The sequence below is a fragment of the Nesoenas mayeri genome (genome assembly GCF_963082525.1).
Source record: "Nesoenas mayeri genome assembly, chromosome: 12".
In the NCBI taxonomy this organism is placed as follows: Eukaryota; Metazoa; Chordata; class Aves; order Columbiformes; family Columbidae; genus Nesoenas; species Nesoenas mayeri.
In genome coordinates, this window is record NC_137547.1 from 235,579 (window position 1) to 260,149 (window position 24,571).

Consider the following 24,571-nt stretch of genomic DNA (forward strand, 5'->3'; position numbering starts at 1 on the left):
CTCACAGAATCCCAGAATGTCAGGGATGGGAAGGGACCTCAAAACCTCATCCGGTGCAATCCCCCCATGGAGCAGGAACACCCAGATGAGGTTACACAGGAAGGTGTCCAGGCGGGTTGTAATGTCTGCAGAGAAGGAGACTCCACAACCTCCCTGGGCAGCCTGGGCCAGGCTCTGCCACCCTCACCTCGAACAAGTTTCTTCTCAAATTTAAGTGGAACCTTTTGTGTTCCAGTTTGAACCCGTTATCCCTTGTCCTGTCACTGGTTGTTACCAGAAGAGCCTGGCTCCATCCTCCTGACACTGCCCCTTTCCATATTGATCCCCAGGAATGAGTCCCCCCTCAGTGTCCTCTTGTCCAGCTCCAGAGCCCCAGCTCCTCAGCCTTTCCTCACACGGGAGATTCTCCACTCCCTTCAGCATCTTGGTGGCTGCGCTGGACTCTGCAGCAGTTCCCTGTCCTGCTGGAACTGAGGGGCCACAGCTGGACACAAGATTCCAGGTGTGGTCTCCCCAGGGCAGAGCAGAGGGGCAGGAGAACCTCTCTGACCTACTGACCACCCCCTTCTAACCCACCCCAGGACCCATTGGCTTCCTGGCCACAAGGGCCAGTGCTGGCTCATGGTCACCCTGCTGTCCCCAGGACCCCAGGTCCCTTTCCCCTACACTGCTCTCTAATAGGTCATTCCCCAACTTACACTGGAACCTGGGGTTGTTCCTGCCCAGATTCAAGACTCTACACTTTCCCTTGTTCTATTTCATTACATTTTCCCCACCCAGCTCTCCAGCCTGTCCAGGTCTCTCAATGGCAGCACAGCTTCCAGTGTCACCACTGCTCCCAGCTTGGTGTCATCAGCAAACGTGCTGACAGTCACTCTAGTTCCTCATCCAAGTCAGTCATGAATATAGTGAAAAGTACTGGCCCCAGCACTGCCCCTGGGGCACTGCACTAGATACAGGCCTCAACTGGACTCTGCCCATTGACCACGACTCTCTGGCTTCTTCCCTTCAGCCAGTTCGCAGTCACCTCACTGCCCGCTCATCCAGACCCACTCCCTCAGTTCAGCTGTGAGGATGCTGTGGGACACTGTGTCAAATGCCTCATTCAAGTCAAGGTAGATCACGTCCACCGCTCTGCCATCATCCATCCGTCTTGTTATGTCCTCATAAAAGTCAATGAGGTTGGTCAAGCATGACTTCCCTTTGGTGAAGCCGTGTTGACTGCCTCTAATGACCCCTAATATCCTTGATATGCCTTGAGATGGCACCAAAGATAAGTTGTTCCATCATCTTCCCAGGGATGGAGGTGAGGCTGACAGGTCTATAAATACCCAGATCTTCCTTCTTGCCCTTTTTGAATGCTGGAGTGACATTTGCTTTCCTCCAGTCCTCAGGCACCTCTCCTGTTTCCCACGACTTATCAAAGATAATGGACAGTGGCCTAACAGTGACCTCAGCCAGCTCCCTCAGCACCCGCAGGTGCATCCCATCCAGACCCATGGATTTATGGATGTCCAGGTTGTTTAACTGGTCCATAACCCAGTCCTCGTGAACCAGCCTCCTCCAGCCTCATGGGGGAACACTCCACCTTCCCCTAATCTGCCCGTATCTGGGGGCACATGGCAGGTGGGAAGGAGGTGTCCTTTACAGTGACACCCTGGGTATCTGGGCTCCCTCAGCCACTCCGCTCATGGCCGTGGTGTGGCCAGAGAGGACCCAGGTGTCCGAGTGCTGACACAGCAGTGGGAACATGGACACGGACACACACATCCACACGTAGCTTTGCTGAAGGGATTTACTGATTATGAGAGGGAAACGGCCCAGGGCTTCCAGGGGATCGGATGGGGTCATCCAGGGATGATCATCTCCTCATGCCGCTGGAGCGGGGACAGGACATGGCTGTCACCATCAGTTTCAGTTCTGAAATCAGAGCCCAAAATGAGACCTCCAGTGTCAGCTGGGACACGAGGGGAGCCTTGTCCCCACCGTCTCTCTCTGCAGAGACCCAGGGAAGGAAACAAGAGTTGGAGCCCTCAATCAACCCAGGACAAGACTTGGTTCTCCTGAGATCCATGTGGCACCCAGAGCTCTTTGGCCAGTGTGTCATTAGCCCCAGATGCCCCCACATCTCGCAGAACCCTGCCCAGCCCTCAGGGTGATCCTCGGGGTCTGTATGGCCCCAGAGCCCCTGCCTGGCCTGCACGGTGACCCTCTGGGTCCGTAGAGCCCCACTGGGTGCAACAAAAGTCATGGGGGCAGCTCTGTCCGGTGTGGCCTGGGACACAGGTCATGGACAGTTCCCTCTGTTTTCTTTTCCTGGATCCATGTTCTGCCCACCCAGACAGCTCAGGGATGCCCCGGGGTCCAGGACCCTTGGTGGGGCTGGAGATGCCCTGATGCTGCTCACCTCGAGTTCAAGAGGTCGCAACAGCGTATCCTGCAATTCCAAGTCAACATCTGGAAGATCTGGAACCTGGCGTTTCTGCTGCAAAACATCATCCACCCTGACAGACAGAGGGAGCTGGGGAGAAAGGTTGGGTGAGGGGCACGCTTGGATGCATTGGGAGGCAGGAGAAAGCGATGGGGTCCTTGGGGAAGGTGACTCCAGGAAAAAATGGGGTACGTGAGCTTGTGTGGTGGGGCACAGAAAGCAGTGGAGGTCCTGGGGAAGGGGCTGTGTCCTGGGGTATCCTGGGGTGCACTGGGATGTAGTGGGTTGTGATGGGATGGACGGGAATGCAATGGGAGCCCTGGGCAATGGGGCATCCTGGGAAAACACTGGGGAGCAGGGATGTTCTGGGGGGCTGCGGGGGGTGCATGGGAGTGTACTGGGGCACATTGGCATGTTCTGGGTCACACTGGGATGCCCTGGAATTTCGTGGCCATGGGAGGGAGGGTGTGGGGCCAGCAGAACTTGTGACACCTACCGCAGCCCTCTTCACTCGCCTGAGTTTGAGTCCCCCCTGTAGAGAGACCATGAGACCTCAGTGGTCACTGGGATGTCCCAGTCCCAGCAAGGGAGGGGAGGACCAAAGTGCCCTCCAGTTCCCCAGACTGGGTGCCCTCCAAGTCCACCCCACTGCTTACATGCAGGAGAGAAGCTCCACTTGCTTCCAGCAACACTCCTGGATATGCCTATGAAAGAAGAGAAAGGGGTTGGTCTGGCTTGGAGAGAAATGGGGCTGTGGGTGGGACACAGGTGACACCAGCCCCACCCAGGCCCGTGGATTCTCCCTCATCTGAGCCTGAAAATCCCTTCTGCTCCCCCCAGCCTCATTCCTCCAAGTTTCACCTGGGATACCTGTTCATGCAGGGACCAGGGCTTGGGTCAGAGAAAAGGATAACATGGGAATTTGGGGCCTCCAAGGAGGACGGTGGTTTGGGGGCACTGTGGTGAACTAGCAGAACCCAAGGGACCGGGCTGGGCATGTTGGAGGGACAGGACTGCATGGGATGCAAGTGGGGGGTAAAGGAATTCAAGGGGAGGGGACACAGGGAATTCAAGTGAGGTTGGTGGTGGGGGCAGGAGGAAGAGGAGAGCAGAGGAACAAAACGCGGGGATCAGGAAAGTGTTTGGGAGGGGGTGTTCAAGCAAGGGGATCTGGGGACACTACTGCAGTGGACAGGATGAAAGGCAAAGGACGGAGGGGAAAGATGGAAAGAAAGGCATTGGCATCCATCAAAGCGAGGGCATTTGGGGACCCTATATAGGACACAGAGGAGATCCTGAGGAGGAGATACCTGAGGGGCCCAAAAGGATGGAATGGGGAAGCCAAAGAAGGGGGGTGTGGGGGCACCAAGACAAGAAACCGGTGGGGGCCCTCACTGGAGTCTCACCTGCGCATCCGCCAGGGTGCACAGCAGGATGGTGAAGAGCAGGGCCACACTGAGCACTGCGACCTTCATCTTCCTCTGCGGTGCAGGGAGTCCTGGGTGATGCTGGAGAAGGTGAGGGCACCTTTATCCCTCCCAGGATGACTCCTTGCCCCTCCCCACCCCTCCAGCCCCCAGGGCAAAGCCAGGCTTGGCAGAGACACCGCCCTGGCAACCCAGCCTTGGCACAGAGTCACCCCTGCCTTGAGCACTGATCCGGCTGCCTTCCCTGGCATCAGTGCAGCTTCCTGCATGGGGCAGCTGCACGGGGAAGGGCCCAGGCATCCACGGTGGCGAGGGGGGACAGGAGTGTGTCCCTGACAGCCAGACACCCTGTGGTGATGACCCACTGCTCCAACTCGAAACCACCCTGCAACCACCCCAAAAGCCAGATCCCCCCACCTCCCAGTGCCCCTCACCTCCCAGCACCACCATGTCCCAGCGCCCCTCAACGCCCAGGCCAGTCTTTCCCCGTGGAACCCCCCTCAGAGATGACACCAGCCTCAAATCTGGGGTCTCTAAGCACAATTATCTCTGAGCCCTTTCCAGCCCCTTAAATAAATTAGGGGCTGGGAGTCACTCCTCCTCTTGGGGCACCAGGGACCCCAGGATTTGGGAACTCTGGGAGCTGGGAGGACAGCTGGGGCAATGGGCGATGTGGACAGCTGGGGACTGGGATCCTCAGTCACTGGTGGCGCTGACAATGGGGAGCACTGGTGAATCCTGGGCTCTGGGAGAGGAGGGCTGGGCTTGGGGGAAGTGCTGGGGTGGTGTCAGTGCCCAGCTCCAGCCCACCCCATTTCCCTTGCACCGCCAGCCCCCAACGGGTCCAGTCTCCAGCCACAGCTGAGAACAGAGCAGAGGGAACATCCCCTGCCCTGGCTCTCACCTGCCCCTGCCTGGGGTCACTGTGCCCTCCCAGACAACCTGGCTCCCACTCTGCAGAGCTGATCCTGCATGGTGGGTCCCAGTGTCCCTGTCCCCAACAAGGGTCTGGCTCCAGCCCTGTCCCTTCCTGGGACTTGGCCACAGCTCCCCAAAGGCCCTTGTCCCCATCGAGTGTCCCTTCAATGCCCCCATCCTCGGCCCAGGCCAGCGCTGTCCCTGAGCAGGATGTGGCCATCCAGAGGGACGTGATGAAGCGGGCGCTTGTTCCCAGGCAGCCGCTCGGAGCCAATTGAGGGACGGAGCTGCCCTGGCACGAGGAGGGATGTTTGCTCCCACAGCGGCTCTGATAAGCTCTGTTTGCCCAGGGCCCATGGCACAAGAAGCCCGTTCACCAAGATCGGTGCCTCACAGAGTGACCGGTCGGGGGATCCAGGGCAGTTAAAGCAGCCTGGCAGCCTGGGCTCCCCCAGCCCTGGCAGCGGGCAGAGCCCACAGAGAAGGGCAGTGCTGGGGCAGCGGGGAGGAGCAGGTGCTGGGGCACCCGCACGCCTGGGGCTCCCTGGCTGCCCTGGGCACAGGCTGGAGCCCAGAGGCCGGGGGGTCCCAGGGGAGCAGCTGGACAGCCGGGGTGCCGCTCTGCTTCGGGACAGCCTGTGGGCAGGGGAGTCCTGCCGGAGTGGGGCTCAGAGCAGCTGGGGGATGGAGCTGTGTCCCCAGGGGCACGGCCTCCCTGCCCTCTCCCCCGCCTGCCTTGCAGCTCTCCTTGGCTTTTTGGGGTGCGGGGGGGAATCGGTTTATTGCTGCAGTCTGAGTGGGCTGCTCCCTGGGTGACCTGCATGTTGAGCGGTTTCCATCACCAGTCCGTGCTCACTGACTGGAGCAGAAGAGGGATCTCAGATTCCCAAGAGGCGATTTCTGTCCCCTGCAGAGTTGGCAGCCCTTCAGGGACATACCTGCTGTTTGTTCTGAGATTCTTCAGGGGCTGACTCTTGGGTGTGTGAGCATCTCTGTGATGTACTTTTACAACCATGTTCTCCATACAAACAGCAACATCTTGCCACAGTACAGCAGCCTGTTGGAAAGTAAAATATGGGAAAGGAACATGTGCGGTTCCAGCCACCTGGATGATAAAGGAAGATCAATACTAACATGACCATTGGACGGTCAAAGACAGAGTACTAACATAATAATATATAAAAGGCCTTGGACAGATTATTTTGAACTACGTTTCTCATAATTGTAGAAAGTTATAGCCCAGATTGGTGAGAATGGTATCTCAGGCTGGATAACCGCCCCCAAGTGCATGGGATGTGTGAATGTCCTTGGGCCTGGTCTGTGAATGAGTGGGAATGTAACTGAAACAAACATGAGTGTGGTGTGTGTTTAGTAACAATTATTGGAAAAGCATCTTCTGTCGCATCTTAGTCCAGGCCCGTATCTATAAATCCTATAAATTACCACTGGCTAATAAAGAGAAGATCTCAGCCTGGCTCAGCTCTCTGCTCGGCCCGGCCCTGCGCTCCTTCCTGAACAAGATCTGACTGTACATGCGTCTCTGTCTGCGTCCCGGTGTGCATTGTCCCAGATGGGTTTACCTGTGTACTTCCATTCCTGTAGCCACCCTCCCAGGGCACTTGCATGGGTCATGTAGCCTCCCTCACATGCATCCATGGGTCAGTGCAGAGTTAAAGCAGCAGCCATTTCACTTGTGCAGCAATGTCCAAAGCCGGCTGGATGGCTTTCACCACTGCAAACTGACGATTCACCTTGTCCTTTGGCAGTTTCTGTGACTTGTCCTGTGGGACTCCACACAGCAGCTTTCCCCGTCCAATGTTTTCTCACAATACGACAGGACGCATCTCTAAACAGGGCAAGCTGCTTCTCTTTTTCTGGTAATTTATTACATAGTGGGGCCTCTTCATCATGCATCTCCTTCTCTGGTGACACTCCAACGCTTCAGGCCTCTGGCCAGTCCAGGATCACTTCCAAGAACCCGGGGCCATCAGGGTTTCCCATTCAAGCCCATTGCATTAGCAGGACAACCCGTTTGCTCCATGTAGCATCAGTTGTAGGATGCGTAGAGGGGACCCTCCCTTTGAACACCCAGCCCAGCAGTGGCAATTGGCGTGCCAAGGTGAGTTGTGCTTCAGTACCAACCACTTCTGAAGTGGCGTGAAGCCCTTCAGATGCCGTGAATATCTCTTTTTCAGTTGGAGTGTAGTGGGCCTCCGATCCTCTGTACCCCCACTCCAGAACCCCAGACACTGACCTCGAGTCTCTCCTGGTGTTTTCTGACAGAGGCTCCTGGTGGCTCCTTGGTCCCTGGCTGTGGTGTAAAGCACGTTTTTCGCATCTTGTTCTGTCTAGACTGGCCCAAGGGCACGAACTATCTCCCATTTAATTTGCTCAACAGCTTCTTGATTCTCAGGGCCCCACTTAAAACCATTTTTCTCCTGAGTCACTCGATAGAGAGGGCTTATAACCAGGCTGGAACCTGGAAGATGCGTTCTCCAAAAACACGCAACACGTAAGAAAGCTTGTGATTATTTTCATTAGTTGGTGGCAACAAATTTGTAAATAATAAATTGATCATATCCAGTGGGCTATGACAATGCCCATCTTGCTATTTTATTTCTAAAATCTAGATCTCCTGTGCAGGTCCTTTGACCTTTACTTTATGGCAAAACCAGCTTCCAGAAGAATCTGGGTTATTCTTCTTCCTTTCTGAAACACTTCCTCTGCTGTATTGCCCCACACAATGACCACAGAATCATAGAATCACTTTGATTGGAAGGGACCCTCAAGATGGGGTTCAAACATTAACCAAACACAGACACCAAACCACATCCCTGAGAGACTCATGTCCGTCTGTCCAGCCCTGCAGGGCTGGTGACTCCAGCACTGCCCTGGGCAGCCTGTTCAATGCCTCACAGCCCTTTGGGGAACAAATTGTTCCCCAGATCCAACCTCAACCTCCCCTGGGCAACTTGAGGCCGTTTCCTCTGCTCCTGGCGCTTGTTCCTGGGGAGCAGAGCCCGACTCCCCTGGCTCCAAGCTCCTTTCAGGCAGCTCAGAGATCAGAAGGTCTCCCCTCAGCTCCTGTTCTCCAGCTGAACCCCCAGGTCCCTCAGCTGCTCCATCACATTGTGCTCCATCCCCTCACCAGCTCCGTTCCCTTCTCTCCACTCGCTCCAGCACCTCAAGGGCTTTCCTGTAGTGGGACCCAAAACTGCCCCAGGATTCGAGGTGCGGCCTCACCAGTACTGAGTTCAGCTCCGCCCTTCTCCCTCCAACCCCTTTTCCTCCCCTTTTGTGCCTCCTCTGCTGGTCTCTCAGTCTCTGCCTCTGCCTCTGGATTTCCTATAAGGGGGCAAAGGAAGATGCATCTCCTCATGTCACAGAAGAGATGTGGGGTGGTTGCTTGGGCTCCAAGACTATAAACTTATGCAAGATGAACAGATGAACCAAGTGTTCCCACCACAGGAGCAGCAGTACGTGCACTGTTCTTTTTCTCCCCTTTCCCTTTGTGAAACAATGGGATACCTCACTGCGGGTCAAAGCCTGAGGAGAAGAACCATGCTAAACAAAATTCTGCAGCCACGCAGAAGTGACTGCAAGAAAAAAAACAAACACAATGCACAAAAAATGTGGAAACTTCCAGAAGTGCTTTCAGTCCTGCTCAGAGAATGTGGAGGGAGATGGCACACAGGCAGGATTAGCTGCACTTTAGGCCAACCTGGTAAAGTCTCTTCCATCTATTTGTCAAACCAGCAAACTCGTGACATTTTACTTTTCCAATACACTACTGTCTCAAAACATGAGCACAGCTTTTTGTATACCACTAAACCAGCAGATGGGATCTTCCTCAATCACACCTGTAATGGTAAGTGGTTGTCAAATGTCATCCACCTGATCCATGTCTATCTCAGAGGCAGCCTTGACCTCTCCTAAGTCAATATTCGTCAATTAGGACAGTGATACAATTCATCAGCTCTTTTCAAAATAACTTCAGAATACAAATAACGTCACAACATATTTAAATATGATAAATAATTCAACACCGCATAACTTAGCTCTCTCATAGATAACACACAAAGCAGAAGCAGTCAAAATTAACATCTTCCAGGTGACTGCTAGCTCTTTGAGCAATTTCAAAGCAAATATTCAAGTCAATTGCCTTAAACCTTTTCACAACTGATCCACAACAGATCTCTTATTTGTAGTCAATGTCCCATAAAGATATAACCTTAGCCATAATCCATAAAAATAACATATAATGTCAGTGAATATTCTGAGCCATTTACAGTTCCCATGAACCAGTTACTGGTGTATTTTCATTTGTCTTTTTTCATGCAGATAAAACCAGACAGGCTTTCTTTGAAGCAAAAGTAGGAGTCTGTTTCACCATGGGAACAAAACTAGTGACACCTTGGCTTCACTGGAAGTCAGGCAAACCTCCCATTGACTTCAAAACCTAAGCCATATTTGTACCACCAGCCTTGGATTCCCAGCTCGTGCCTCATAACAATCAGTTTTCCTCGCACCCTCATGGACAGAGGACTGAAACAGAGCACTGTTATTTTCAGACAAATGACATGGGCTGCTGGATGGTTTTGGAAGTGAATTGTGATTGGGAAGCACAGTGTAGTAGCTTGAATTACTGTGGCGTGTAACAGAGGATGACTTCGCAGATGAAGGTGCCAGCTTTATGAACTGATTCGTGTCTTACCGTCATAATTCTGATGTCCCATGGACTCAGTACAGATGGTGAGCCCAAAGTGTTCAATGCTGCTGCTGGGCATTTGCTGGTCATTGCATGTGGTTACTTCTGACTATCAGCTATTGAATGAGACCAGTAAACACGGGCTGCATCTCCTGATGGAGTCCCAGTGCTAACTCACACCACCAGTAAAAACACTGCTCATCTCGTTCTGCAGAAATAAGTAAGTCTGTGTCCGGTTATCTATCTTTTCTGATAATCGTGGACATTTGCAGGGAGGCAATACAGGGTGCCTGAGCTAGTTCATCCAAAATCTGTCCATATTGTTATCGAGTATGTCATTTCTATGCTGAGGTATCAGCTATTTCCTGTGCTGTTTGGGGCAATTGCATCCTTGAAGAGAGTAGTTATGGTCCACAGTGTATCATGACATGAGCCGGCAATGTGCCCTTGCAACCCAGAAGGCCAATTGTATCTGGGGCTGCATCCAAAGGAGTGTGGCCAGCAGTTGGAGGGAGCTGATTCTGCCTCTTCTGCCTTGCTTTGGTGGGACCTCCCTGCAGTGCTGCATCCAGCTCTGGGTCCTCAGCACAAGACAGACATGGACCATCTGGAGAGGGGTCAGAGGAGCCACAGAAATGACCCGAGGCTGGAACAGCTCTGCTGAGAAGAACAGCTGAGAGAGTTGGGGGTATTCAGCATGGAGAAGAGAAACTCTAGGGAGACCTTATTGTGGCCTTTCCGGACTTAAAAGGGGCCAATAAGAAAGTTGGGGACAGACTTTTCAGCAAGGCCTGTTGCGATAGAACAAGGGGTGATGGTTTTAAACTAAAAGAGGAGAGATTCAGGTGAGACATGAGGAAGAAATATTTTACAGTAAGGGAGGTAAAATCGTGGGAAAGTTTTCCAGGAGAGGTGTTGGATGCCCCGCGGCTGGAGACATCCCAGGGCAGGCTGGATGGGGCTCTGAGAAACCTGAGCTGGATGAAGATGTCCCTGCTCATGGCAGGGGTTGGACTAGATGAACTTTGAAGGTCATGTCCAACTCAAACTATTCTGCGATTTGATGATTCTATGACAGGAAAGCCTGGATGTAATGATGATAGATTGCTGGAAAAGGTCTTGCCTGGCTTGTGCAAGCCCAGCTGGCAGCTTCACCCATCAGCTCTCCTGACTCAGAGGGGAGTAATAAACCGATTCCCCCACTCTCACACTGCCCCACAGTGCCCAGAGGATGCTGACCGGGGCCCCCAGGATGGGGATGATTGGGCCAGGGGTGCAGTGAAGGGAACCCCCCGCACCCCAAAAAGCCAGGGAGAGCTGCAAGGCAGGCGGGGGAGAGGGCAGGGAGGCCGTGCCCCTGGGGACACAGCTCCATCCCCCAGCTGCTCTGAGCCCCACTCCGGCAGGACTCCCCTGCCCACAGGCTGTCCCGAAGCAGAGCGGCACCCCGGCTGTCCAGCTGCTCCCCTGGGACCCCCGGCCTCTGGGCTCCACTGTAGGACATGGATCACTACTGAGAAGACTTTTTCAAGTCAACAGTACAATATTCCTCCTGACACCATATGATGACCGTGCTCATGTTTTAATTTCCAGGGGCTATGGTCATTCATTCCAGGAATCCAAAAGCAATGGTCTTCCTAGGATTTCCTGCCGGTGACAAATTACATGAGGTCCCCTGAGCTTATTCTTGAGGTAGGAACACCAAGAGACAGAAAAACAAAGGCTGTGCAAAACAAACCACTACCCATTGGTCAGAGCTGCTTTTATCTTTGTCTTTGCTCCCCAAAGATTCTTCTCCTGCCTCCTTCTTGCATGGACCTGCTCTCCTCCTGTGTCTCCCTGCTGAGTGTTTCCTCTCCCAGAGTGCCCCAGGTTCTCCACGGGAGCTTCTGCCAGGCCAGGCTGCTCCTGCAGTCTGTGTCTGCCCAGCCGCTGTGCAAACTGTCAGCATGGCACGGCAGAAGAATGGCAGAGGAGCCTGCAGAGCTCTGGGATGTGCTCTCAGTGAGCATCAGCAGGTGCTGAGAGCCTGCACTGCTGGAGAGCCCCACGTTGGGCTCTGAAGCCGTCCTGGCCCTGCTGCTGAGCTGCCTGCGCAGTCTGAAGAGCCGGCTGGTGCCAGTGGAAGGAGCTGGGGGTGGATGAGAGGGAACGAGTGCTTCCCCTGGCAGGAACGGGTCATCCAGGGGGCCGGAGCTGCCCCCTGCTCTGGGCAGGGCCCTTTCAGCCACACCGACCCTGGCTTGTTCTTGGTGAGGGCTCTGGACGGGGAGAGGCCACTGAGCTTCTACAAGTAACACACTCAGCTCCCAACCATCAAAGGGCTTCTCTGCTGAAGGGTCTTGTGATACGTGAATTCTCACAGCTGCTTCTCTGTTTGGTACCCACAGGGTCTGACTGAAGGCATTGGCTGCTGCTCAGAGCAGAACTGATTGGTCAAACGAGTTCTTAATCCTCTGACGTTCATGGCAGGAATGAGAGCAGGGCAACCTTCTCCATGTGAAGGTAGTTTCTTCTCCTTTCAGCCAAAAAATCACCCTGGAAATGGCTGGCCCTTCCCAGGAAGTCAGGGACACATCTTCATCAAGCTGTCCATGCCGGTTGTTCCCAGAGCCGTCACCATGGCCCATGTCTCAGGGACAGCGTTCCATGGAGAAAGCATCTCCAGAGCTCCCAAGAACTTTGCTGTCTATGTAAGTGATTTCTCTGGAGTAAGGGGTAGGGGGCTGCACAGCATTGCTAAGCAGGGGGTGAAGATGGGTCAAAGAGTCTGGTGGCCTGGAGCTTCCTCCTGGCTCTCTAGAAGAAACAGGCTCCTTGGAGTCACTCCCTTCCCATTGTATTCCTCTTCTATTCAATATACCACTCAGAAGGAAGCTTCTGCAGTAAGATGCTACTCCAGGAGCCACAGGGGAAAGGAGCTGAACAGTGCATGGTCCTAAAGCTTCTTGGCTTCCAACCCTAGTGGGCATTTGTGATCCTCAGTTCATTCCTCATTGGGAGCGTCTGCTCCTTTTCTGACAGGCAGCCTGGACTCGTTGAGTGGGCAAGTGTGACGTGCTGCCCACCTGCAGCTTCTCGTCTTGTCCTTGTGCTCATGGTCCTTGGACTCCGTAGCTGAAATAACCCCGTACTTCACCGGCTGAAGTTCAGTCTCCCATGGTGCACCAGACGCTCTGTTTTCTCCACCGCTGTTGTTCTGTAGGGCTTCAAGGAAGAACACGAGGAGCAGGGAACGTTCCTGGGACAGTTCACTTTCCTGGCGGCGCTGAATCCCAGTCAGACCTTCCAGCTGAAGGTATGGGGACACAGAGGGAGGAGAACTGCAGGAGAGGAGGAGAAATGCAGTTGGATGGGGAGAGGCTTCCCTGCCAAAGGGCACAGGCAGCCCTGTCCCTGAGTGTGTGCCAAACTGGCCTTTCTTCTGCTTTAACTTCCTAATGCCATGTGTCTGGACTGCCAGTCTTCTTCTCTTTTGTTTTGGGTTTAAATGTCAGTGCTTAGAAGCACCACAGATGAATCTGGAATCAGCTTGACTGTCTGGACCCCAAGTGCACACAAGCGGCCACATCCCGTAGGATGCGGGACTGCTGGTCTGCCAGTTAGAGACCAGAAATACTGGGCTTCCTGAGGATTCTCTTGTTGCTGGTGGCGAGTAGTGACAGGGAAGCCATTCTGTTTCTGTGGCTTTCTAGAGAAGGTGATGAGATATTATACTAATACCACCACTGGGTCCTCTGACTGTGGAAGCCTGTGCCCCAAAGCAGGCAAGAAGAACTTTCCAGTGTATTTGCTGAGGCACCTGGTCGCTGGTTCTTCCTTTGCTGTTTTCATGGCCCAATAAGGGAACATCTGCACCACGACAGGTCAAAGCCCCCGCGGGGCAGCAGGAAGGAAGCTGCTGATCGAGGCCGTCGCTGCGGCACTTCTGTCAGTGCTCACGGGCCAGAGAGGAAAAGGCGACTCATTTCTTCTTGTCCTTGCAGAACGAGCTCCCTGGGGTCGTGAATTACATCAGGCTGCAGGTGCTGAGCAACTGGGGCCACCCGGACTACACCTGCCTGTATCGGTTCAGGGTGCACGGTGATCTGCCCAGAGATGGGGTGGACATACCAGTTTCATTCAGCAATAAATTCCATTAATTTTCACAAAGTCATGTTTGAGTCCATTTTGCCTGTGATGTTGACTGGTTCTCTTGAGTGAACTGAAGCTCCCTGTCCTTTTCTCGACCCATGAGCTTATGGGAGACTTCAGGAGAACACAGCAAGATTTCCTTTATTAAATGAAACAAGAAAACTCAGTCACAAATCTGCAGAAAGCCTGACATCCACATACTTGCTGCCTACATGGGAACATCAGCAAGGCCCTGCCTACACACTAAAGATTAAAGTACCATTTTCCTACTCAGAAAGACAACAAACTTCAACTGAACGGAACCATCTGTTGTTACCTGTTTTCACAAGAGGCTCGTGCTGTTCCAGCTTCCATCTTTCAATCTGTTGATACTGAGAAAACTGAAGCGTGTGTTTTTATAAGGAAGAAACCCTTAACTGGCAAGTCAGTTCGTGGCCTCATTTGCATCTCTGTGCATATATCGGGTTAATAGCTCAGGAAACATTACAGAAGTGATTAGCAAAGCAGTCCCAGGACACTTAGAGAGATCCCATAACCACATGAGCCTGTCTTTCCTTTTCACCTCGAACTCCCCAAGCCCCAAGGCAGGAGCAGGCAGGGCAGTCATGCACTCGAGTCACACCAGGGAGGAGAGAGTAGGACCAGCACTGTGAGAGTCAGTCGGAAGATGGAGCGGTATTTGCCTGAACATCACTATCAAGAACTTAGAGAACTGAGGCTCTGACAGAAAGAACACATGGACAATGACTTGGAGAGAGGCCCAAGGAGAAGCATTGTGTTGCACTTTTTTCTCCGATACAGGGGGGGCTGCTACTTACAATCGCTGCTGTGTGGACTTTGCCTGCTGCTTCAGCCAAACCAGGCCCTGCCTCCTAAAAGTTATTGTTATGAGGGTCTCTTCTACCCAGGGACAATAGCTGCCATCCAGAGGATGTGTTCTCACCTGCAGTCTCAGCTACACATGTCCCTCACCTGCTCCCCCAAACAATGGCCAACGAAAAGGAGCATGCCCAGAAGCTCACCAAGGGTCCTGAGGTCACCTCATGGACCAGGGAAAGACCCCTGAATGGCAAAAGAAAGTGTGAATCTTTTGAGCCTGTGCAGTACCAGCCTGGGTTGCGAAATCAAGGTGGAGACTGTCCTAAAACAATGGGAGCAAGGTGGGGTGAAGAAGCATAAAAGGTGAGACCAGAATGGACACCGCTGAAGATCTTCCCACCAGAGGATCTTGAACCACAATGGAGGACCGGCAGGACTCCACAGGACCCGGAGACCAGAGGAATGTGTTTGGAACTGGACTGGTGATAAACGCAACCTCATTTCTCATCTTTACCTTTACTTTTCACCATTTCTTTCCCCTTTCTTTTTCTTACTCTCTCTCATTATTGCATGCTGCTTTACGGGCAAATTAATAAAGTAACACTGCTTGATTGAATTATACCCCCTTGGCATTTTGGTCGCCTTAGTTTTGGGCTCTGAGATCAAGGAAAAAGAACCATCACGAGTCCATCGCTGAATGGACTGTGATATTTAATTGACGACGAGGATGGGATTCTGGGAGAACAGAGGGATGTATGTAGTGTGTGATCTGCACCAGGGGAAGGAGGTTTCGCTTCAGCCGCACCTGGCCTTACATTGATTTATCAGTTAGAAGTGTCCAGAACGCGAGAGAGGCAATTCAGATTTCCCGCACACCATACACACGTTGGCATAGAGCACCCCAAACTCGAGTTGAGGGTTCTGTTTCCTAGAATCTAACACAAAAGATCCTTAAAGTGCAAAAGGAGTGTTGTTCTCATGGTGATGAGTATTGTCTGCTAGGGAGAGTGAAGGGACAATCTTGTGTGTCTGTGTAGCTAAGTTTGGTCCTCCCATAGCAGATTTCTAGGCCTCTTCAACCACTTGGGAAAGAGAAGGGTGACACAGTTGTTGCTGTGGTATTCGTAACTAAGTTGTGCCTTCCTAGAGTGTGTACTGCCCCTTTGTAGTAAGAATGACTGGAAAAGCTGACAATCAGGATTTATGGTTTGCGAAAGACCGGGACTCGTTCTACACGCTTTTAGCAAAGTATGGAGCTCGACCCTCCGTACCTGGAGAAGACTGCGCTCGTGACAATTGGGCTAATTTACAGAGTGTAGTGGACCAAGTGGTTTCTTTGCAGACTAAGTCTAAGTTTAGATCAAATAGAGATAAGACAGTTGTCTGCCCTGTTCTAGGAGCAAGCCTAGTATGTGATGCAGTAATGAAAGTAAAATAATAGAATCCCTTGAATATCTGGTGCAAGTTTTGCAAAAAACAACCTCCAACTTCAAACAGCAATCAGAAAACTGTTTTCAACAATTAGAAATGGAGAGGGAAGAAAACTGCTCATAGAAAGCCACTCTGAAGGAAAACACAGGGGTGCTGAGGGAGCAGGAGTTAGAGGAGAAAAATATCCAACACATAAATCAAATCTACCCTCAGAAAGAATTGGAGGACTCGGGAAAATGTTATGATGAATTCTCACATGTGAGACTCTTAGTTAAAACACAATACTTTTATGCAAATGGGGAGGATACTGACCCTCACATTACAACTAAGCAAACACCTTACACTGCCACGGAGCTGGCCAAACTTAAAAAGGAATAGGGTCACCTCCCTAAAGACTCTGAAACAGAGTACGTGTGGCGTATATCCCTGACTGGGGAAGACCAAATTCAGTTAAGTGAACAAGAAGCAAATGGATACTGGGGGCATGGAGTCTTCTTAACAACCGGTGACAGACATGCCCCATGGTCTCTAACCCAGCGAGCTGCTTACTGGGCTGGAGGGCTAAACCCCTCAGATAGGGCAGAACCCTTAGCAATTACTGGCACACTTGATCAGTTGTTAGAAAGTGTACACAAAGCAGCCTGTTTGCAAATGATACATGAAAGGAAATTAACCCCTGAATGAGAATCCCCAATGATGTTGCCAGTAAATCCAGACATGATGACCCCCTCAATAAGGGGACTTCCAGAGTCACTAAAATCTACTGGAATTAACCTTCAAAGGACAGTCACACTAATGAGCCCAGTAGAGAGATTGGAAAATGTGATTAGGAACCAGGGTAACAGAAGCAGGAGCCAGAGGGATGGAACTAATACTAGCATGGATGCCTCTTTCATGCCTTCCCCAGCTTCCCCCCAACAACCAAATACTCAGAAGGTGTGGACATGGGGGGAAATAGCACAAGAATTGATAGATTACAATAGGAAATATGGCCTAGTAAAAATCCTAAAAGAGAGGTCAAGAGGAATCTGTAATATTGAAATCAAAAAGCTACCCCTCTCCACCAATGCTGCTGCTGTTACCAGTATTACAAGAAAAGAACATCCATGCAATAAAATATCAAAGGGAGAACAGCCTAAAGCCTGACAACAATGGTGGGTTTTGGGAATTAAAAAGGGAGTTCCTAGAGACATCATCGAAGGCTTACCCCTTGATAAACTCAGTAAACTAGTATCAAGGTGGTGAAATCCAAAAGAGCCTTCACAAAATGTAAAAGAAATCCTATCTGTTGTGCCTTCAGCTCCCTCCCCCACCGAGGATGAAAGTCTCTCCAAGAATCAGGAAAACTAGAACCTCCATTCCTTAGTAGTGGGTGGGGTAAGGGGGGATGGATTTATATCCAACAGCTCACACATACCAAGCGGGGAGATTTGTTAATCACAGCTTTAGTGGGCCCTAAGCGTGCACCTGTAACTTTTTTAATCGACACCGGTGCACAAATTTCTGCTCTAAGTGGAGTTGATGCTGACAGGTGTGGAGTTTTTCCCTCAAAGTGACGTTTTTGTGTCCTTAATGCTTTAGTGTCAGCAGAAGTTTTGAAAGTTGCTTGGGTAAACTTGTTGCCAGGAAATGAGAACACAGTCACTATTAAGATCGTGATTGGTGACATTCCCAATAGTTTGCTAGGCATGGATATCCTCAAAGGCAGACAGTGGGAAGATTCAGAAGGATTGTTGTGGACTTTTGGAATGCCGCCATTGTTACATCTAAGGTTATTGCAAGTTGTACGGGCACTCCCACATAGTCAGGTTACAAATGTAAAACAATACCCATTGCTCCTTGGTGCCAAAGAAGGCATAAAACCAGTCATACAAGAAATGAGAGAACAAGGAGTCATAATTAACCCACATTCTCCTTTTAACTCTCCGGTGTGGCCAGTTAGAAAGCCCAATGGGGCATGGCGACCTACAATGCATTTTCAGCCGTTAAATGCCAACACTGATCCTCTAACTGCTGCAGTCCCCAGTCTGGCTGAACTAATAACCATGATACAGGAAAAGGCTCATCCAATCATGGCAACAGTAGATGTCAAGGACATGTTTTTCATGATACCATTGCAGCCAGAAGACAGAGATCGTTTTGCTTTCACCTGGGAGGGACAACAATACACTTTCACCCGACTTCCCCAAGGGTACAAACATTCTCCCACACTAGCTCATCACGCTTTAGCTCAAGAGCTAGAAGAAGTACCCAAACCCAAAGGCATAGCTGTTTATCAGTACATTGATGATATTCTTGTGGGTGGAAATGAAGTAACAGAAGTAGAGGCAACCCAACAAGAAATAATTACACATTTAGAAAAACTGGGTTTGCAAATTCCCCCAAAAAGGTCCAAAAGCCCTCACAAGAAGTAAAATTCCTAGGAATCTGGTGGAAGTGGGGGATGACCTGCATCCTGCTGAATACTCTTGCTTCCTTAGATCAGATCAAAATGCCTGGATCAAAAAAGGACTTGCAGCATGCTTTAAGGTTGTTGTTTTTTTTGGAGGAAACACATCCCAGACTTTTCTATCATTGCTAGACCTCTTTACGATCTGTTAAGAAATGGGGTAAAATGGGAATGGACAGCTTCTCAGGAAGAAGCTATGCGATTACTAATTTTTGAAGCAACAGCTCACCAAGCCCTTGGTCCTATTCACCCTACAGACATTTTTCAGGTTGAATGGGGGTTTGATTTATCAGGCTTGTCAGTTCACATCAGGCAGAGAGGCCCTGAGGGTCCAACCCGACCTGCGGGATTTTTCTCCCAGGGTTTTAGTGATGCCAAAAAGAGATACACAGCTTGGGAGAAAGGTTTGTTTGTTGTTAGTCTGGCTCTGGTAGAAGTAGAGAAGATTGCACGACAGCAGCCAGTCATGTTAAGAGGCCCATTTAAAGTCATTAAAACAGTCACTTCTGGGGCTTCTCCTCCTGATGGGGTAGCCCAAAAGGCCTCAGTATGAAAGTGGTATGCTCAGATTGAACATTATTGTAACATTTTCTCAGTAGAAGCTTTAAAAAATCTAGCTATACAAGAAATGGAGAGCTTGGACAAGGACCAAGACAAACCTGCCTCAGTGATTCAAGTCGCACCTCCCTTTTCACATGATCAGTCAGTTAGTGCTTGGTTTACTGACACTTCTGCTAAAAGAGAAAGAAAAGTGTGGAAATACAGGGCGATCGTGCTCCATACCTCTTCCGAAGAACAGATTATAACAGAGGGAGAAGGTAGTGCACAAGTAGGTGAATTAATTGCAGTATGGAGTGTTTTCCAACATGAAGCACAAACTACTACCCCTGTACCCATTTATACTGACTCTTATGCTGTGTTTAAGGGCTGTACTGAGTGGCTTCCTTTCTGGGAACAGAATGGATGGGAAGTTAATAGGATTCCAGTATGGCAAAAAGAAAAGTGGCAAAAAAACTTAAGTATTGCTAGGAAAGGAAACTTTGCTGTGGGCTGGGTGGTAGATGGGGGATCTGCAGGTGAATGGAATAACCAAGCTGATGAATTAGCAAGACTGGCCCCTGTACAAAAGGATCAAATTTCAGAAGACTGGGAACGTTTGTTAGAATGGATACACGTAAAGGGCAAACACACCGGATCTAAAGACTTGTACCGTGAAGTTCTGGCCCGAGGCTGGCCTGTCACCAGGGAAATGTGCAAAACCTGCATATCAGACTGCGAACAATGTTGGAGATGGCTAGAAAGGCACCCTTTAGAAGATAACCCCCTGCATTTAAGGGAATGTAAAGGTCTGCGGGATGCCTGACAGGTAGATTACGTTAGGAAATCAGGGGGCAAGCATTTCGTACTGGTGGGGGTGGAAATTACATCAGGATTAGTCCACGCAGAAGTTTTTAAAAAGGCTACAGGTGAAAATGCTGTGAAAGCATTGCATGAATGGTTTGGAACTTTACCAAAGCCACAAGAAATACAGTTTGACAACGGTTCCCATTTCACTGCTACAATAGTACAAGATTGGGCACAAAGTGAAGGGATTAAATGGACTTTTCGCATCCCATATTACCCACAGGCTAATGGAATTGTAGAAAGAAGAAACAGCCTCCTAAAACAGCTTTTGAGACCTCATGAGGGTAATTGGGACACTCCTCTGTGGCAAGCTGTCACAGGAGTAAATGACCGGTGGGCGGTAAATGGATGCCCCAAAATCACTGCTTTCTGTCCAAAAGCCCTTTCCTTGATTCCCTCTCTAAAGGGACCAAATGATTCCAAGGACCCAGCCCATTACCCAGGACAGCCACTCCTGGTGGAACTCCCCACTGTGGGAAGTGGTATTAAAAACTCCTTTAAACACCAAATCGTGGGTAACTTCTGATGCCCTGGCCAAGGAACATCGGATAAATACCCACTGAATAATTCCATCATTTTAATTATTTTTGCCTCGAAGAGGCGAGGTCTGTTTTGTTTTCCTTTTTGCAGAAGAACTCCGAGGGACACAGAGAATAACGTGAATCATCCAAGAATCGAATCTGAAGGCCTAGTTTGTGAAGATGACCAAAAATATAATTGGGTTACTAATACTTTTCTGCATCCTCTCACCTACTCATAATCAAAAATATGCTAAATGGCCTTGGTCTGAAGCTATTGTTAGATACACTACTTCTCTAGGACCATATCCCAAAGACCGCTTTCCAAGTTTAGCTACTGTGGTAATGCACGATGATAAAGTCTATTGCCTAAATTAATGGAGGTGAGATAGGAAGGATTGGATTAGAGTCCTGAATGGTACAACTGGAGAAAAAAATAGAGTAGGATGCAGAAAAGTAGAAGGATCTAATAATGAGAAAGTCTCCTCAATTACAGTTACTGGAAACCTTTCAGATCTGAACTCGACAACCCAAATTCGCCCTTACATCTCAGTGAAACTCTGTCCTACTGCAGCGTGGAAATGTGATAAACAAAATTCTCTCGTTTTGTGTTGTTGTCAAAAGAATCTCGGCAATTACAACAATACTACCTTAGATCCAAGTACGTACAACGTGGAAATTACTAAATCCTGTAACAATGAAGAAGCTGATTGTTGGCACAACTTCACTTTAACAAGGACCATCCAGGTGGTGTGTAATTGGCGATACAATAATGCAAACTGCTCAGTACTACTAGGCCTCAACTCCAAATTTAAAATGAATGCTGTCCCTGAGCCCCTAGTGACACTTGTCGCAATAGTAACCTATCACAACAAAGGCAGCATTTTCACACTAGATGCCAAAAATTAAACTTTACCCTCTTTTATGGTGGCCCAAGGTGACAACCTCTCCATGCAATGCAAACTGATTACTGAGTCCCTCACTGAACCTGTAAACAACTGTGGAATTGGACTACATGGCACTACTATATCATGCAAAAAACAAAGCCAGAATTGTGGGCTAAATTTGACTGCAATACAATATACTCATAAAGTAATGTGTGGTAAAAATAATACCAAACATTGGGGGGAACTCAGGATAGAGGTCGTGACACCTACCACCCAACCAATAGCAGTACCTAGTCCAGAAATTTTTAAAATTGGACCATATGTGATCAGAAATATAGGCCAGCAACAAATGTTGTTCAACCCAGAATGGTCTCTCAAGTATGTTAAGATGTTAACGCAAAATAACGTTTCTGAGAACCAGCCAGCCTGCTCTCCTTTCTTAAGGACCTCCTTCGAAGGGTGGACAACCTGGCTGAGGAGGCGAATTCCTAATAGAACACTGAGAGACCTAACTGGTGTGTTGGGGACAGGATTGGGAGTTCTAAATAGTATTGACTCAGAGATATTAGTGAATAAATTAGCTGCTACAACAAGTGATTTAGCAAAACTGCAAATGCCTTTGCAGTCTTCCTTGTTGGCTTTGGGAACTAACCAGTGGCTGTTATCCAAAGTATTACCAAAATGGGAAAAGGTAAATGTAAAAGATCATGAATTGATAATTGATGCACTTGGCGTAGTCCAAAATAACCTCTCTTTGGCTCTCAGTTGTATTCAGGCACAACTGTGGATGCAATCAGTGGCCATGTTGATCATAAGGGAAGGTGAAGAAGGCACTTTTCTTATCAAAATTCAGAAAATTGTTTGGGACGGTGTCACTGAATTTGAGAGAGAACTCCAATCCTGGTGGACTTTGGTAAACTTTACCTACAACCCCATCATGAACACGGCCATGACCTTTGTGTTAACCATACATAATGCTACAATATACATAATTTACCCAATCATTGCCTTAGGGTTGAACCACAACGGAACTATACTCTATCCTTTCAAGCATAGAGTATGGGCCCGAAAAATAGATGAAAAATGGCAAACTGGCAATTTAGAATCTTGCATTGCGAGAGAACAGCAAGGATTCATCTGTGAAAGTAATACAATCAGTGCTTAAGACATTTGTCTGGACACTGAGCAGAATGTTTGCCACTCTGAGGTTCATCCTGACAATTGAGAGACGGTATTAGTGTACATTGGCAAAGGTTGTGTGTGCTTGAGGACCGCTTGCAACTCTGTATTAGTAGATACAGTGATGGTAAATGTTAGAAATCATTCCAATTTTTGTGTTTGTAATTTTGTTAAGATTAACGGATGTGATTTTTCTTATCTTGCTCCAGTTATATCTCATCAACTTAGACAATCTAATTACACACTGATTCAATAATTACTGCCTACACCTATCAGAATGAATCTTACATTGGTAAAGCAATTGTTGCAATACCAAGACCTGATTGAGATTTTGGAAGAAGTTCGAGTAAATGGACAGAAAACCTTGATAACCGTTCACCACGACGCTGAAGAAATTCACCATGTGTTATGAAGAATAGAAAAAGATGCAGAACATCAGTGGTGGAACACCCTTTTCGGGTGGTCACCAACTGCTACTGGCATCGTGAACAACTTGTGTCACCCTATGGTTGTTCTTTTTGTATTAGTTTTGATAGGTTTTGTTCTGTCTGCGGTATTGTATATTTTAAACTGGCAAGTGCTAAAGCGTTCGACATGCTTAACATCTGTGATTAATGCCCACAATTTGTTTAGCGAACCTTCCAATTAGATATCCCTAAATTCATTGATACAAAGTGGATCACGTGATAAATCACTTACCTTTCATTACCTTTTTCTTCTCTAACTTATTCTTTACTATCCCACTCCCATTCAATTACTATAGTAGGTAAGTGAAAAGATGTAGGAAAGTATTAGCAACTTAATTACACTATTGGTCATTTTAAAATTTAGACCTTCAGATTTGATTCTTGAATGATTCGCGTTAGTCTCTGTGTGCCTTGGAGTTCTCCTGCAAAATGAAAACAAACATGGCTCACCTCCTTGAGGCAAGAATAATTAGAATGATGGAATTATCCAGTGGGTGCAGCTTGTGAGTTTGGAAAGTTCCAAACCATCACAGTATCACAGTATGTTTGGGATTGGAAGGGACCTCAAAAGATCATCTAGTCCAATCCCCCTGCTGGAGCAGGAACGCCCAGGTGAGGTCGCACAGGAACACGTCCAGGTGGGTTTTCAATGTCTCCAGCCAAGGAGACTCCACAACCCCCCTGGGCAGCCTGTTCCAGTGTTCTGTCACCCTCACTGAGAAGCAGTTTTTTCTCAAATTTAAGTGGAACCTCTTGTGTTCCAGCTTGATCCCATTACCCCTTGTCCTATCATTGTTTGCCACCGAGAAGAGCCTGGCTCCATCCTCATGACACTCACCCTTTATATATTTATAAACATTAATAAGGTCACCCCTCAGTCTCCTCTTCTCCAAACTAAAGAGACCCAGCTCCCTCAGCCTTTCCTCATAAGGGAGGTGCTCCACTCCCTTAATCATCTTTGTTGCCCTACGCTGGACCCTCTCCAGCAGTTCCCTGTCCTTCTGGAACTGAGGGGCCCAGAACTGGACACAATATTCTAGATGGGGTCTCACCAGGGCAGAGTAGAGGGGAAGGAGGACCTCTCTCGATCTACTAATCACCCGCCTTGTAATACACCCCAGGATGCCATTGGTCTTCCTGGCCACAAGGGCCCAGTGCTGGCTCATGGTCATCCTGTTGTCCACCAGGACCCCCAGGTCCCTTTCCCCTACGCTGCTCTCTAATATGTAAGTTCCCAACCTATACTGGAACCTGGGGCTGTTCCTGCCCAGATGCAGGACTCTACACGTTCCCTTGTTAAACTTCATTAGGTTATTGCCCGCCCAGCTCTCCAGCCTGTCCAGGTCTCTGATGGCAGCACAGCCTTCTGGTGTGTCAGCCGCTCCTCCCAGCTTGGTGTCACCAGCAAACTTGCTGACAGTCACTCTATTCCCTCGTCCAAATCGTTAATGAATATATTGAATAATACTGGCCCCAGTACTGACCCCTGAGGCACTCCACTAGATACTGGCCTCCAACTGGGCTCCGCACCATTGACTACCACTCTCTGGCTTCTCTCCTTACGTCAGTTTGCAACCCACCTCACTACTCTATTGTCCAGACCACACCTCCTCAACTTAGCTGTGAGGATGCTGTGGGAGACTGTGTCAAAGGCTTTACTGAAGTCAAGGTGACCACATCCACTGCTCTGCCATCATCCATCATCCAAGGCTTTGAGGTTGGTCAAGCATGACCTACCCTTGGTAAAGCCATGCTGACTGCCCCTAATAACCTTCTTATCCTTGATATGCCTTGAGATG